This window comes from Eretmochelys imbricata, chromosome 10 (genome assembly GCF_965152235.1).
Source record: "Eretmochelys imbricata isolate rEreImb1 chromosome 10, rEreImb1.hap1, whole genome shotgun sequence".
Lineage (NCBI taxonomy): Eukaryota > Metazoa > Chordata > Testudines > Cheloniidae > Eretmochelys > Eretmochelys imbricata.
In genome coordinates, this window is record NC_135581.1 from 58,314,382 (window position 1) to 58,329,696 (window position 15,315).

General features: G+C 42.0%; 1 protein-coding gene across 1 annotated transcript in view; it reads left to right on the top strand.

The window, feature by feature from the left end:
- The window catches only part of ADAM10 (ADAM metallopeptidase domain 10), a 126,119-nt gene that overhangs the window by 47,870 nt on the left and 62,934 nt on the right, over positions 1–15,315 (top strand). The gene's annotated exons all lie outside the window — the stretch shown is intronic.

The following is a 15,315-nucleotide window of genomic DNA, read 5'->3' on the forward strand; positions in this document are numbered from 1 at the left end:
TGCTAGAGGCGGTGGCGGTAGAAGCGGTACCGCATGGCCTAAGGGGGAAGGGGCTCTACCTCCGGTACTTCCTCGTCCCCAAGGCCAAAGGGGGCCTTCGCCCCATCCTAGACCTGCGTGGGCTCAACAAGTTCCTGGTCAAGGCCCGGTTCCACATGGTCTCTCTGGGCACCATCATCCCTTCCCTGGATCTGGGGGACTGGTACGCTGCCCTCAACATGAAGGACGCGTACTTTCATATCGCCATCTACCCAGCACATCGACGGTTCCTACACTTCACCGTGGGCCAAGAACATTACCAGTTTGCAGTTCTCCCGTTCGGTCTAGCTGTGGCCCCAAGGGTGTTCACGAAGTGCAATGCGGTGGTGGCAGCCTTCTTACAGAGGCAGAGAATCCGGGTGTATCCGTACCTCGACGACTGGCTTCTAGTGGGCCGATCTGAGGACTTGGTAGTGACAGTGCTAAGGGACGTGCTGGACTCCCTGCTGTGATGGCAGTCCCAGCCTGTGGTTTGTGAAGGTATCCCCTTTGCCGCCCCACAACCAGACCTGACACTGGTGATGGATGTTTCAGACCACAGGTGGGGGGCTTACCTGGGGGACCTCATGACTCAAGGGGTTGCGGTCCAGAGCAGAGCGGTTGTTCCATATCAATGTGAAGGAGCTCAGGGTGGTTTGTCTCACCTGCCAGACCTTTCACACCACTCTGAGTGATCACAGTGTGACAGTTCTGACAGACAACACTACTGCCATGTTTTATATAAACAAGCATGGCTTGGCTCGTTCCTTGCCACTCTGTCGCAAGGCTCTCCTCCTCTGGGACCTTTGCATAGCACATGCAATTCACTTCGAGGTGTCCTATCTCCCAGGGGTACAAAAAGAGCTGGCGGACTCCCAGAGCAGGACGTACCACATGCCCGAGTGAACGCTCAGGGCGGACGTCGTGCTTTCGCTCTTCAGCAGGCGGGGGTTTCCCTGGGTAGACCTGTTTGCCATCAGGGCCAACACCCAGTCCCGCGGTTCTGCTTGTTCCAGGGCTGCAGCCCGGGCTCGCTTGCGGACATGTTTGCGATTCCCGTGGAGAGGGGACTTGATGTATGCCTTCCCCCCGCTCCCCTTGATGCACAACGTCCTGCTCAAGGTGCACAGGGACAGGGCGGTGGTGATCCTCATCGCCCGAGCCTGGGCCAGCCAGCACTGGTACACATAGCTCCTAGAGCTGTCAATGGAGGCCCCAGTAGTCCTGCCCCTACACCAGGACCTCATTACACAGGAGAGCAGACGGCTTCTCCACCCCGACCTACAATCACTGCACCTGATGGCTTGGAGGCTCTGTGGCTAAACGCCCTGGCGAGCCAGTGCTCCCTTCCCGTGCAGCAGATTCTGCTTGGCAGCAGAAAGCCCCCTACCAGGGCTACCTATATGGCCAAGTGGAAAAGGTTCTCATGTTGGTGAGAGTCCCGACAGGTGCAGCCATGCCAGGCCCCGGTGCAAGCCATCCTAGAGTACCTCCTGCACCTCAAGCAACAGGGGCTGGCCCCGTCCTCACTCAGAGTGCACCTGGCGGCCATCTCGGCCTTCCATCCGGGGTTTTCGAGGGGCTTGGTGTTTTTCCACCCAGTGGTGGGACGGTTCCTTAAAGGATTGGAGAGGATGTTTCTGTACTCATGCCCCCAGTCCCTCCATGGAACCTTAACTTGGTCCTCTCTAAGCTCATGGGACCCACTTTCGAGCCCCTCGCTACCTGCTCCCTCCTCCACCTTTCCTGGAAGGTGGCATTTCTGGTGGTCATTACCTCGGCCAGAAGGGTATCTGAGCTGAGGGCTCTCACCTCTGAGCCACCATATACAGTATTTCACAAGGATAAGGTGCAGCTCTGACCGCGCCCCAAGTTCCTCCCTAAGGTGGTCTCACAATTCCATTTGGGCCAGGACATTTGTCTGCCGGTGTTTTTTCCAAAATCGCATACAGATCCGAGTCACCGCAGCCTGGGATGTCCATCGAGCGCTGGCATTCTATTTGGAGTGCACCAACTTGAAAGCCCTTTTGAAAATCCACGCAGCTGTTCGTGGGCATAGCTGACAGGATGAAAGGCCTCCTGGTGTCAGTGCAGCGGATCTCGTCTTGGATTACAAGCTGCATCTGGGCATGCTATGAGCTCGTGGGTGTTCCGGTCCCGGTGATCACTGCTCACTTGACCAGGGTGCAAGCGACTTCCATGGCTTTCCTAGTGTAGGTCTCGATCCAGGAGATCTGCAGAGCAGCCACCTGGTTCTTGGTGCACACCTTCATGACCCACTACACGGTCAACCAGCAGGCCAGAGAGGACATGACAGTAGGCAGAGCAGTCCTCGGATCAGTTACTCCATGACTCCCACCCTCCTCCAGAGGTAAGCTTGTGATTCACCTAATATGGAACGGATGGGAACAAGCACTCGAAGAAAAAACGGTTACTTTCTCATAACTGTTGTTCTTCGAGATGTGTTGTTCACGTGCATGCCACCACCCACCCTCCTACCCCTCGGCAAGAAGGAACTGGAGGGGGTCGGGCCGGCAGGGGTATATGTGCACGGCGCAGTGGCGCCACTCGGGGGGCCCTGCCGGCCCAACGGGAGCCACTAAGGGGAAAAGTTTCCGATGCTTGTGCTTGCAGCGCGCGCGCACACCTAATGTGGAATGGAGGTGAACACACATCTCGAGCAACAGTTACGAGAAAGTAAGTAACCGTTTTTTCACTACTGTGTATAGTTTTTCTGACAACTTACTGCTTCAATATTTGTACTAAAACAAAATGCACAGTGCACCACAACCACACAAAGCACTTAACTTGTAAATATAAATTAAAACAAGCTCTTATACGATAAGTTTACCAAATAAAGAAAACCTTTTCAACTTCAGGAACAGATATTACAATAAGTTTTTATAATTGGATAATCACCTAAGTACCGTTTGTTTGGCAGCTTTAATGCTTGAGATTTAAAATTAACACATAATAAAACACCAGCTCAGTAGGGAAATTAAGACCGTTCAGAGTAACATACGGAAACCTGTTAAATCTTTAGAATCATAAATCTTTTTGTTTAGATCAGTTGACATTGCTGCCTTGCAGACAGTACAAAACTTATTTTATTTTTTCAAGGTCTGAAATAGGAGAAAATGAAAAATTGCATGTGCAAGAAGTACAGGTTAGACTTAAAATTAACCTGCCTACAGTTATTTTTATATGCCCAGGATTTGCAAACCCAGTTGATTCTCATTCAGGTAGGTCCCCTAATGCTCTCGGTATCCTATTGGGAGGGTAGTGAATTCAGAAATAATGAGACACTAGAGGGACTCCAATGTGGTGTAACTCAGTGGTTCTCAACCAGGGATCTGCAGGCTGGTTTCAGGTCGTCTACCAAACCTGGCTAGCATTAGACTCGCTAGGGCCCAGGGCAGAAAGCCAAAGCCCCGCCATGCAGGATTGCAGTCTGGGACCCCAAGCCCCATCACCCGGGGCTGAAGCCAAAGATTGAACAATTTTAGCTTTGCAGTGCCCCCTGTGGCGTGGGGTCCCGGACAGCTGCCCTGCTTGCTACCCCCTAATGTTGGCTCTGGCTTTTATATGCAGAAAAACAGTTGTTGTGGCACAGGTGGGCCGTGGAGTTTCTATAGAATGTTGGGGGGGGCTCAGAAAGAAAGAGTTTGTGAACCCCCAATGTAACTTACACTGATTTGCTGATATGTGAGGGTGAGTATGTGTAAGGGAGTTTGATTGTAAAGGAGTTTAACTTACTCCATTATATGCCTTACCTCTTAATATGGGATATTGGTCTCCATCTCACTGGCAGTATTTTACTTTCTAACAGACTTCTTTTTGATCACAAATATTGCCTTATTGTTATGATCACTTTCCTTTAATAAACCCTCCAGCAGTAGTTTCAAACCCTTTTTTCATAATGACAGGTTTCAGAGTAGAAGCTGTGTTAGTCTGTATTTGCAAAAAGAAAAGGAGTACTTGTAGCACCTTAGAGACTAACCAATTTATTCGAGCATAAGCTTTCGTGAGCTACAGCTCACTTCATCGGATGCATTCAGTGGAAAATACAGTGGGGAGATTTATATACACACAGAACATGAAAAAATGGGTGTTATCATACACACTGTAAGGAGAATGATCACTTAAGATGAGCTATTAATATTACATTTAATTTTAAGGTTGAAAGAAAAGCTAGGCTTCTACAGCAATCTTGTAAATCAGATTTATCCCTTAATCTCAAATGATCATTGTAAGGTAATTCATGATTCTCGAGTGGAAGATTGAATCTTTCATGAAGTCTGCAACTTAAACGTAGGAAGCTGTATTTTGTCATATTAACTCCTGAGGTTGCAACTTCCAAACTGGACTGCATCCAATGAAGTGAGCTGTAGCTCACGAAAGCTTATGCTCAGATAAATTTGTTAGTCTCTAGGGTGCCACAAGTACTCCTTTTCTTTTTGTCAAACTGGACTATAAATCTACTTGAGTTCTTGTGTTGGCTCAACTCCTTGCTCCTGTAGGGTCCCTGACCTTGCGTTGAAAAAGGTAGAAACTTTGATCAAAGGAATGAAACTGTCCCAAAAATTGAAGAGTAATGGTAAATTGCCTTTTAGGGAAAAAGAAAAGGACTCTTCTCAGCGTAGACATTGCCAACATACCAACAGCAGAACAAATATAATCTTAAATAGGTAACTCTGAAGTTCTATTATAGGGTGAGTTTATTGTGCTAGACATTAATTAATAATTGATTATTTTAATTTAGGACAGGATTTGAAAAATTTACTTCACACCTCATAGTCCCAGAATTAAGTCTGCCAGTCAGGGTGAAAAATACAGGTACAACCAAGACCCATGCATATTCAAAGGAATAATAAACTGTCTTCTGTTTAACTGTACTGTCAATTAGCTTTCTACTTAATGAATTTAAAAAAAGGTAATTTACTATCTCTTCCTTATACTTTTTTTTCTAACTTGTTCCATCAGTCTGTCATCCACACCCACTAACCCCCCCTCTGCATAGATTCTGCAAAAATTGATGACACTCCCCTGGGAAAGATTGCTACTCACCATGGGTGAGTGAACAAGTGGATTTTTCAAGTGCTTTTTGAGGACAAATGACTACATCTGCATATTACTAAATCATATTACAGGTACACTCAAAACAGTTTTTCAAAGGCTCCACAGTTTATCACTAATCTAAGATTTTTTCAGATTTTTATTGCAAATCATTTCGTATAATTCCGTTTGAAGTCAAGTGTCTGAATTAGCTTCTGTTGGAATGTGTAGCCTTTTAGAAAAAAGCCGTTTTTAAAACACGTGATATATGACAGTTTTTAATTTTTAACTGTGTGTAAGTCGAAAGGCCTTTCACATGGTTAGACCTGTGGATATTTTTGTGGTCTGTAAGATTAATTTGATTCAAAGATTATTTAAGACCCTATTTCAGTATTTAATATCTATTATAAAAAGGTTTAAACTTCAGTAGCAAAATACCATCTATACGTTTGCTTCAGTCTTTGACTTACAAGTAAGGATGGCTACATCTGATAACTGTCAAAAATGCAAATTTTCAAAAACTAGAATCCTATCTTAAACCAAATGTTTTGAACAATCTTTTAATGTGCTCACCTAATTGAGTATTTCTAATGGTATTTTCATTGGTCAGCACTGACAACAGAGGGCACCTATGGGATGGCTTGCACAGTTGGGCCCTGAGTGACCAGTGGATGCTGTTTGCAGTGGGTGCAGTGCAGTTGCTCCCCAGGAGACTGACAGGAATTGTTGGTGGCAGCAGTTCTCTGCTTTTTGTGCTCATCCTGCATGTTTCTGAATGTAGTGGCTCCAATTGGCCAGTGTAGTCAGCACTGTATGGCTGCCTTTAGCAGTGGAGTCAGAAGAGTGGGCAAGCAGAGTAGGAAGGCAAAATAATCATACTAAGCCAAAAAAGTGGCAGTGTAGTTACCATACAGCCAAATCAATGCTTTTAATTGATAAATCTTAAACAAGTTTGCTAGAACGAGCTGGGTAAGAAAAACGTTCAGCAAATTATCTTGAGTTCAGACTATAGGCCTGTGGCAATGGGGATTAGCCCCTTTAATTATATACTACTGAACAGCCCAACTACATTCAGGCATGGTACCCTGGACTCCAGTTACCACTGGGTTAACATGGAACAAGATTAATTTCTGGATGCCATAACCTTACTGCCGCAAAAGTAGATGCTGTCGCAAAAGGGTGCGCATCCTGACAATACTGACAGTTTAGAGAGCCTCTTCAGTGAAGGGGAGAGGGAAAGGCTGGTCACGATGAGACAATTAGTAAGGACATTTTTAATTCTAAAACATACTGGTCTTATTCCAGTATTCACATTTTCAGTTAAAATGTTCTTAATGTGCTGGTGGTACTGCAGAGTAAGAAGTCTTCATCTCCACTACAGGCATAACTTTGGAACATATAAATTATCTGACAATCACTTAAGCTCAGGATGGTAATGAGCCTTATTTGGCAAGTAGAATTTTGAGGGGTTTTTCCTTACCATTCAGTGGAACTCTTTAGATTCCCTTCAATTTTCACTTGAAATTAGTCCAAACCACTGACTGTTTTGATGGATAAGTTCATTTTTATTAATGTGTTCAAGCTGATGTTACTTCAGCAATGATTGTCATGAGGTTTTTTTTGGGTAGGGAATGGGTATGTTGATTGTGCAGTCATTATGAACTGAGGGTTAGGGGCACCGTGGTCCCAGAGCAGTTTGCTAACATGTTATGCTAGTTTTTTAGTCTTTGATATAGTATAGTTCTTTTTATAGCGCCTTCAATCTTCAAAGCTGTTAAACACCTGGATATGTTAAACCAAGTAATTACTGACTACATTTGAACAGGTCATGAAAATGAAAGGTGCTAGTTTCACTGAAATTATATTGATATATTTGTCATCTTTAAAAGTGATATGCAAAGCATGCAGCCACAAATGAGATGGACTGAGGCGACAATATTTTACCTCAACGAACAGGGGGAGGATTTCTTCTCCACTCTGTCAAGAAGTGACTCTCCTCTGGGAGTTGTGTATTGCCAGCTCAGTAGATATAGAAGCATCATATCTGCCAGGAATATAGAATGACCTAGCAGACCAGCTGAGCAGATCATTTACGAGTCACCATAAGTGGTCTCTTTGCCCTGATCTGGCCAAATACATCTTTCAGCAGACAGATTCCCAAAGTGGACCTATTTGTGACAGTCCAACAGAAAGCATTAGCAGTTCTGTTCCATGTGAGGTCACAGCCCAAGTTCCATAAAACGACTTTTTACTGATATGGTCAGGCAAGACTCCTCTGTGCTTTTCCACCAATCCCATTCATTTGCAGGATGTTGTTAAAGATAAAACTGGACTAGGTTACAGAGTAACAGCCGTGTTACTCTGTATCTGATGAATGTATCTGATGAAGTGAGCTGTAGCTCACGAAAGCTCATGCTCAAATAAATTGGTTAGTCTCTAAGGTGCCACAAGTACTCCTTTTCTTTTTGGACTAGGTTAGTGTCACACTTATAACCCCAGCATGGGCCATCAGCACTGTTCTCCACTTTCCTGGCACTGTCTGTGAAACCTGCAATTTCACTTCCAGTAGACTCAGACCTAATCTCCCAGGATCACTGTTGCCTACTCCACCTGAGCCTACGGTCCCTTCACTTAACTGCGTGGATGCTCCATGGATAGATGCTAAAGATCAGGCTTGCTTGGAAGATGTTCAAGAAGTAAAGCCTTCTGTGAGAGCTACTTGCTAAATGGAAATGTTTCTCCATCTGGTCTTGCCAATATGGGGTATCACTGACCGGTTCATTAGTTCAACAAATTCTGGACTACATATACCTGAAACACCAAGATTTGGCAGTTATAACATCAAAGTACATCTGGCTGTTATTTCAGTGTTCCATCCTAAAGTGGACAATCATTCTGTTTTCTCCAATGACCTGGCCATAAGGTTTTTAAAGGGCTTAGTCAAATTATATCCTCAATTGCAAGAGCCCATTTCCCCAGGGGATCTAAACTTAGTATTGTCAAGACTTATTGGTTCCCCATTTGAACTGCTGGCTACCTGCTCGTTGCTGCATCTGTCAATGAATGTGGCATTTTTTGGTGGCCGTTACCTCGGCCAGAAGAATAGAGAGCTGCAGGCATTAATGTCAGGACATCCTATATGATCTATTTTAAGGACAAAGCTTACCTGCGTCCTCATCCAAAGATCGTCCCAAAGGTGGTTTCCTCTTCTTCCATAATCCAACCAGTTTATTTGCTTGTATTCTACCCAAAGCCACCTACAACCAGAGTGGAAGAGTGTTTGGATACCTTGGACGTCAGAGCCTTGGCTCAAGGCTCCAGTGACAATGGTGGAGTGAGACAAGTTATTCTCTAATCTTTATTGAAATAGATTCTGATTCCACCTCCTGTCTTACAGTTTGAAAGTTGCCAAGAGTGGAATGCATGTGTGCAATCATGGAAAAAATAAAATACAGTTACTAACCTGTTCCATAAGTTATTCTTTGACATGTTTTGTACATGCCCATTCCAGAACCCTCCCTCCTACCTGTCTCATCAGAGGTAGAGCAGAAAAGAATGGGGGAGGAGGGGCAGGAATGGCTTTGCCCTTTAAACCTGCATGCAGTGGCAAATGGCAGTAGGGGAAGCCTGAGCTGCCCAACAGGTTCTGCTGAAGGAAGAAATTTCCAGTGGCTGGGTGCTTGGTGCACCGACATTGCGAGGAATGGACGTGCCGTATATCTCAAACAACAGTTATAGAACAGATTAGTAACAGGGTTTTTTCAGTGTTTAGAAGGTACTCAAAACACAGACTCTAAAAAGAATCTATTGGTTTATAGGGTAAGCCGTTCCATTGCATGCTTAGCTCATTTTTTCCTACAGAAATTTTTAGTGAACTGAAACATATATATGAAAGAGCTCTCTGTTATAAAAATGCCTGCAGTTTGGACTGATCACTTTAAACTCAAGTTTGGATCCAGATGCAGACTTTTTCAGGGCTTCAGAGGCTGTTTTTTATTCCTGTTCATCTGGTCTGTAAAATAATGCTTTTGTCTCAGTATAAATGAAAGTAGTAAGGTTCTTTGTGTAAGAAGTAAACTGGGAATGGAAAAGTGGAAACTATTCAACTATGGGGAGAGAGAAAGTAATTAGAAGCTTGCTTTAAGTTGGAAAGAGTAACTAACAAATTGTGCGAAATTGGAAGGAGGAGATTAGGGACTCTAAAGCTGCATTTACATGCCTGTTAGTCTTTGCTTTGGTTAGAGCTGCATTTCCTAGTTTACAGGAACTTCTCTTGGTGAGATTTCCCAAGTTGTCTTGTGCAAAAGGATAACAGTTGTCTCCTATTTTTGGAACCTGATACAGAATTAAACACTAAATGTTTTGCATACCTTAACTGTTATCATATTCAGTCAAAATAAGCATGTCAGAAGTTTTCAACTGTTTGCTTTTATGCAGTAATACTGTGCATACCTTTTTGGGCTAAAATAAAATGTGTGGTAGATATAATTAAAGCTTATGAGAAACTACCAAGGTTTTGTCTGAGCATAGGTAGCAACTGTTGTTTCACCTACAAATCTTTATGATAAAGGGACAGTCTGACCTCACAGTTGTAAATTTTTTTTAGTAAAATTGTTGAAACTGCTTTAAAATAGTCAAACTATGCAGTAACTTAAACATGGCTCATTACTGTATCTCCATGGTTGTATATAATCAGTTAATCTATCATAGATTATTATTGCTGTTATTTTAATTATTTAGTGAAAAAAACAAAACCTAAAAATCAGCAGTAGTAAGCATGATTAAAACCATAGTTCTTGAACATTTTAGTTCAACTCTGTAGGTAACATCACTGTATGAAATGTACTTTTATGCTAATGTGGCAAACATGAAATATGAGAGAATTTGTACACTATCTGTTTTTTGGCAATGAGTGAAAAAGATTATTTAACCAGTGTTCAAGCAACATATCTTAGCCTATGCTGGCTATTGGTATTGCCTGTGTGGTGTTCTCAGTTTTTTCAGCAATATGTGGCTGTAAGCGAGAAGGTCAAAGCTATATTTCAAATGTATCACAATTCAGTTTATACATTTTAAGAAGTTCTGCTATGTCCGTTTACATAATTGTACTGAGCAAAATGGTTCATTTGCTTTCATTGCTAATGATAGGTAACACATTAATAAAATGAGACTACAATGCAAATCCCCAAGAACAGAAATTCAAAGGTAGGAGCCCTATTGTCGAGGTACTACTTTGATCCCAAACTGTAAATTGACGATGTTGTGTGGGTTTAAACCAATATCTACCTTTTAAAATATGTAGTACAGAATTTCATCATTACCACTGCCTATCTAAAGTTTGGGGCTTAATTTAATTTAAATTGTACTTCATCCTTGAAATAACTTTCATCCCGCTCCCATTTTTTTCCCCTTGGAATTAAAGTCGAAAATTCCCGCAACTCATTAGAAAAAATTAGTGCTAGTGACTCACCAAACTTACTGAGTTATGACTGATTATTCTTTTGCTACCCTGGAGTATGTGCAAATGACCGAGAAGGCCTGTTAGATAATCTGATTAAAAACATTTTTGGAACAAACAGATTTCTTAATTTAGGTAAATTAATTTAGGTGAGTAGGAAGTGATGAGGAAAGAGTGAAGTGAGTCTGTAAAAACATAAAGGGGTGTATTTTTATTTAAAACTCTAGTCTGTTTTTACTTGTGACTGGCTGATCGTTCAAACTGCTCTGTTCATAATAAAAAGTTCAATCACACTACTTTAATTAGCATTTGTGTGTAGTCTGTAGTTTTACCCATATACTAGAACATAGTGGTGCCTTTAGAAATCAGGAATGCTAATTCCAGTGGATACTGGAAGTTTACCTTATACGCCAGTTTGTGTACATCCTGGGAATCCATACTTACCATTCTCAGCTATCAACAGAAAAAGCTTTATCATAAGGTACAGGCCATCTAAGCAAACCTACCTCAACAATTGCCATTGTGGAGTAGAAAGTGCAAGATTGACGAGTGATGTGTAAATACCTCAGAAGAATATTTTAGTGTCAGTTGAGACAGGGAGCCTGCTTATCCTACTCTGTGTAATTTTAGGTTGAATCCAATAATTCTGACTTTGTATATAATTTCCTTTTGTAATAAGGCCAGCTACATTCTCAATTCCACTTACTTTAGCTGAGCAAGTGTGTCCGAGAGGAGAATTTGGCCCTGATTATATAGTATTCCTACACCTGTTTTTCATTCCTCTCTTGAGTAGTTATGTAGTTTTCAATGTTTAGCTATAATAATAATAAGCTTGTCCTTTATTTTCCAATAGCTCATGATTGACTTCAGTTTATATGAATTAGAACTAGAAAAGTTTAGTCTTACAGTACTTTATTTTCAATAATATGCTACTGTATCACATGTAATACAGAGATCAAGGATCATTCCTTGCTCTGAGCATATAGACTAAGTTAAGATTCTGTAGGCAGAATAAAAATATTTGAATTTCCTTTTAGAAAGAATACCATTCACTTGAGTCAGCTGTGACAGAGGTCTTGCTAGGATTTCTAGCAAACACCAATGAAATCAGGGAGACTAGGTCATTCTTTCACACATGGGCCTCCCCAGGAGGAAGATAGCAGTCCATCAGATGTGAGGGTGGAGATCTGTTGTTAGAGTTTCAGCACAGGGATCTAGTCAAAGGCTTGTCTACACACACCAGTTTGACTTAAATCCTTTTAAAAATGTATTTAAATTGGTATAACCTTGTTAACCTTGTGTATGGACACCTATATCTGTTTAAACCTGCCTTATTAGTTTATCTTGATTTACAGGCATAATCTGATAAGAATCTCCACACACAGGTTTTAACAGTCTGTTTAAAACAACACCTTTAAACCAGTGTGTAGACCAGGCCTAAGCAAGAGCATATTGTGAACTTCATTATATTGCGAATCATCAGCTGGATTAACTTTATTGTTTAAAATGGATGAAGTTGGTGACCAGGGCAGTTGTGTAACTTGTCAATGTAATATCAAAACAAAGTAATAGCTAATATTTTAGTTTTATTCTGTGACTGTGAATTCTTCCGTTTTCCATCTGTTTGTCATTCGACCTCTAAATATTTATGGTTTACCAGTACATATAGTATATATGTCTAGAAATGTACTGTTTACATAAGGACAGGTTTCAGAGTAGCAGCCATGTTAGTCTGTATTCGCAAAAAGAAAAGGAGTACTTGTGGCATCTTAGAACTAACCAATTTATATGAGCATAAGCTTTCGTGAGCTACAGCTCACTTCATCGGATGTATAAGGACATCCTGTAGACACAAACTTTCAGTGAGACATTAGTTTTCTTCTTACTACCAAATATAAAGTTCATCTACCTAATCTTATAGGCTGTGTAACAGTGTGCATTTCTCATCCTGTCATAAATTACTAGTTTACTTAAAGCTAATCTACCAGATGTTAATTTTGAGGGTTGAGATTACTTTCTCAAAAGATTAGTACATAAAATAACATGCTGTTTTTTGCTGGAGTGGTGTGCACTATAATGGAGTAGGTTAGAGAACAGGAAACTTAGTGCCTTGTTTCTTATTACTGAAGAAGTAATATGGCCATAGAAATATAAGGATAGTTGTGTTTGGAGGCTTGCTTATTGCATTTCATATTAGTGTTTGTATTGAAAAAAACTTGTCTGGATATAGACTTAACTATCCATTTTTCTGAATTTAGGTGAAATTGAGTCTTAATATCAAGAAAATGTTGAAGATATTTTTAAGAAACTTTAACAGTGAACATATTTATTATATAATTGAGGTGTATATGGAACAAAATTGGATTGAAAGTGACTGACAATGTGACTGACTTCAGACATTAACCCCCATTATTTTTTTTATACTGTGAGCACAAATGGACAGTAGGTTTCACTATATAAACTATGAATCAGAATGTGTTTGTATTGTGTACATCTGAATGTATGGGGGAGAAATTGGTTTTTTTCTTGTATGTTTAAATAATGGATGTAAAAGATGTCAATATTGATCTGATAACTGTTTCCATGCCCGCAGATTAAGGGGAAAGTAAAGATGGAAAGAGTCAACAGTATTTATTATTATCACTACAGAAATGAAAATGACAAGCCAAGTAAAACCCTTTTTGTGTGTGCTTATTTCAGGTTTGTCTCTCTAATTTGATTAGTTATTCTTCAAATACAAAAAAATTCTCTTAACAGTTCTGTGTAATGAAATTTTCCAGTTTGGCATGTACCTGTAACAGCTATTGTAATTATTTTGATATATAAATTACTTGTGTTCAGTTATGGCTGTGGCTTATTTAAAAAGCCGATTACTATATCCATGTATGGAAAACCATTTAAAATAAAAATGCAAATCTGGAATTTAAAAAGGAAATTTCTTTCCAGTAGAGATGTAAAATGTTAACTGGTTAACCAGTAAGCATTAGTCTGAGGCAGGATGTATGCAGAGTTGTAGCCATGTCGGTCCCAGAATATTAGAGTGGATCATGATATGCATCTATGTCACAAAACAAATTAGGAAGGATGGTTTAGTGGTTAAGGCATTGGACTGGGGCTAGGGAGATTGGAGGTAATACCCTGCCACAGGCTTCCTGTGTGAATCTTGGGCAATCTCTTAATCTCTGTTCCTCAGCTTCCTATTTACAAAATGGAGGTAATATTATGTTGTCTTGTATATTTAGATTGTAAGCTCTTGAGAGCAGGGCCATCTCTTGCTATGCTTATATAGTACCTAGAACACTGAGTCCCTGATTTCAGTAAGAGTCTCTACAAGAGGAGAGGAGGATAATATTCTGTAACACAATCTCCATCCAAGATTTCAGTAAGGATAATTGTCTCTGTAGCCTGAGAAGGATGAATGTCCGTCTGTGTTGCACATGTGAATTTACGTTATGTCAAGTCCGCCTGCCAGTGAAGCTCTGATTGGAACCTTTGTGTTATGAGGCACGTATGTTGTGAGGGAAATGTGTTCTTTGACAGCATCTCCAACTTCTGCCACTGTTCCCTTCCTATGTGATTCTAGAGCTGGGTAGGTTCTGCTGCTGATAGGGGAGCATTTGGTTCCTTGCTAGGAGAAAAGGGGAGGGTAGTATTTTAAAAGATGCATTTTAGAGAACAAAGGGGACACACTTTCTCCATGAAACAGGCAATTCATAGTGCAGAGCACATGTTCTTTCTGTACAAGGTTGCATTTTGCCTCTTATACTGAAGTGCCTACCACTTTGGTGTGAGTAAGCCATCACACGCAGCTGGCCAACAGAATTCAGCTTGCAGGCAGCCATGGTAAGCCCTAGGGGCATGCAGGTTCTGCTTCTTTCGCGTTCATTTCAATGCTTTCAAACTGCCAGGCCCCCTTTGCCATAGCAAGCAATGCCTGGTGGGTTTGCCATATAAAAGGAGGGCCTACAGGCTCTCTGGGATAATCTCTTCACACAACATCCCACACACACCCCCAGCACTCACCACGTGGCTCCGATGAGGCTCTGAGCAGGGATGAGCCCTTTAAACTAAACATGAACAGCTCAGTGCGGCTGGGTTTTCCCTCTACCGCGTGGCTCCAATAAGGTTCTCACTCACCAGAAGTGCCTTCTCCAGGGTCACGGTCCGGGAGGCCGCCTTGGGATTGGGGGGAAGCTGTTGGCTCCAGCGTTAAGCATAGTTCCTGGCTAGGGGGGAGAACTGATTCACCACTTGCCGCCTGTGCACTGTCCTCCTCCTCGTCCTCCAATAACTCATCCTCCTCTCTCCGTGCAACTCCCCCCTTGCAGGTGTCCACGGACAGTGGTGGGGTAGTGGTGGCATCACCCCCCCCCCCCCCAAATTGCATGCAGCTCATGGTAGAAGCGGCATGTATGGGGCTGTGACCCAGAGTGCCCATTCGCCTCCCTGGCTTTTTGGTATACTTGCCTGAGCTCTTTGATTTTTGTATGATACTGCTCTGTGTAGCCTTTTTCCGTCATGGCCCTGGAGACTTTTTAGCATATGTATTTGTGTTTCTTTTTTTGGAATGTAGTTCTGCCACAACAGATTCATCTCCCCAACATGTGATGAGATCCAGTACCTCCCGTTCAGACCATGCTGGAGCTCATCTGCAAATCCGGGACTGCATGGTCTCTTGTGATGGCATGGTCGCCTGTGATGATGGTGACCAAACAGGAAATGAAATTCAAAAGTTCCCGGGGCTTTTACTGCCTACCTGGCTCGTGCATCGGAGTTGAGAGTGT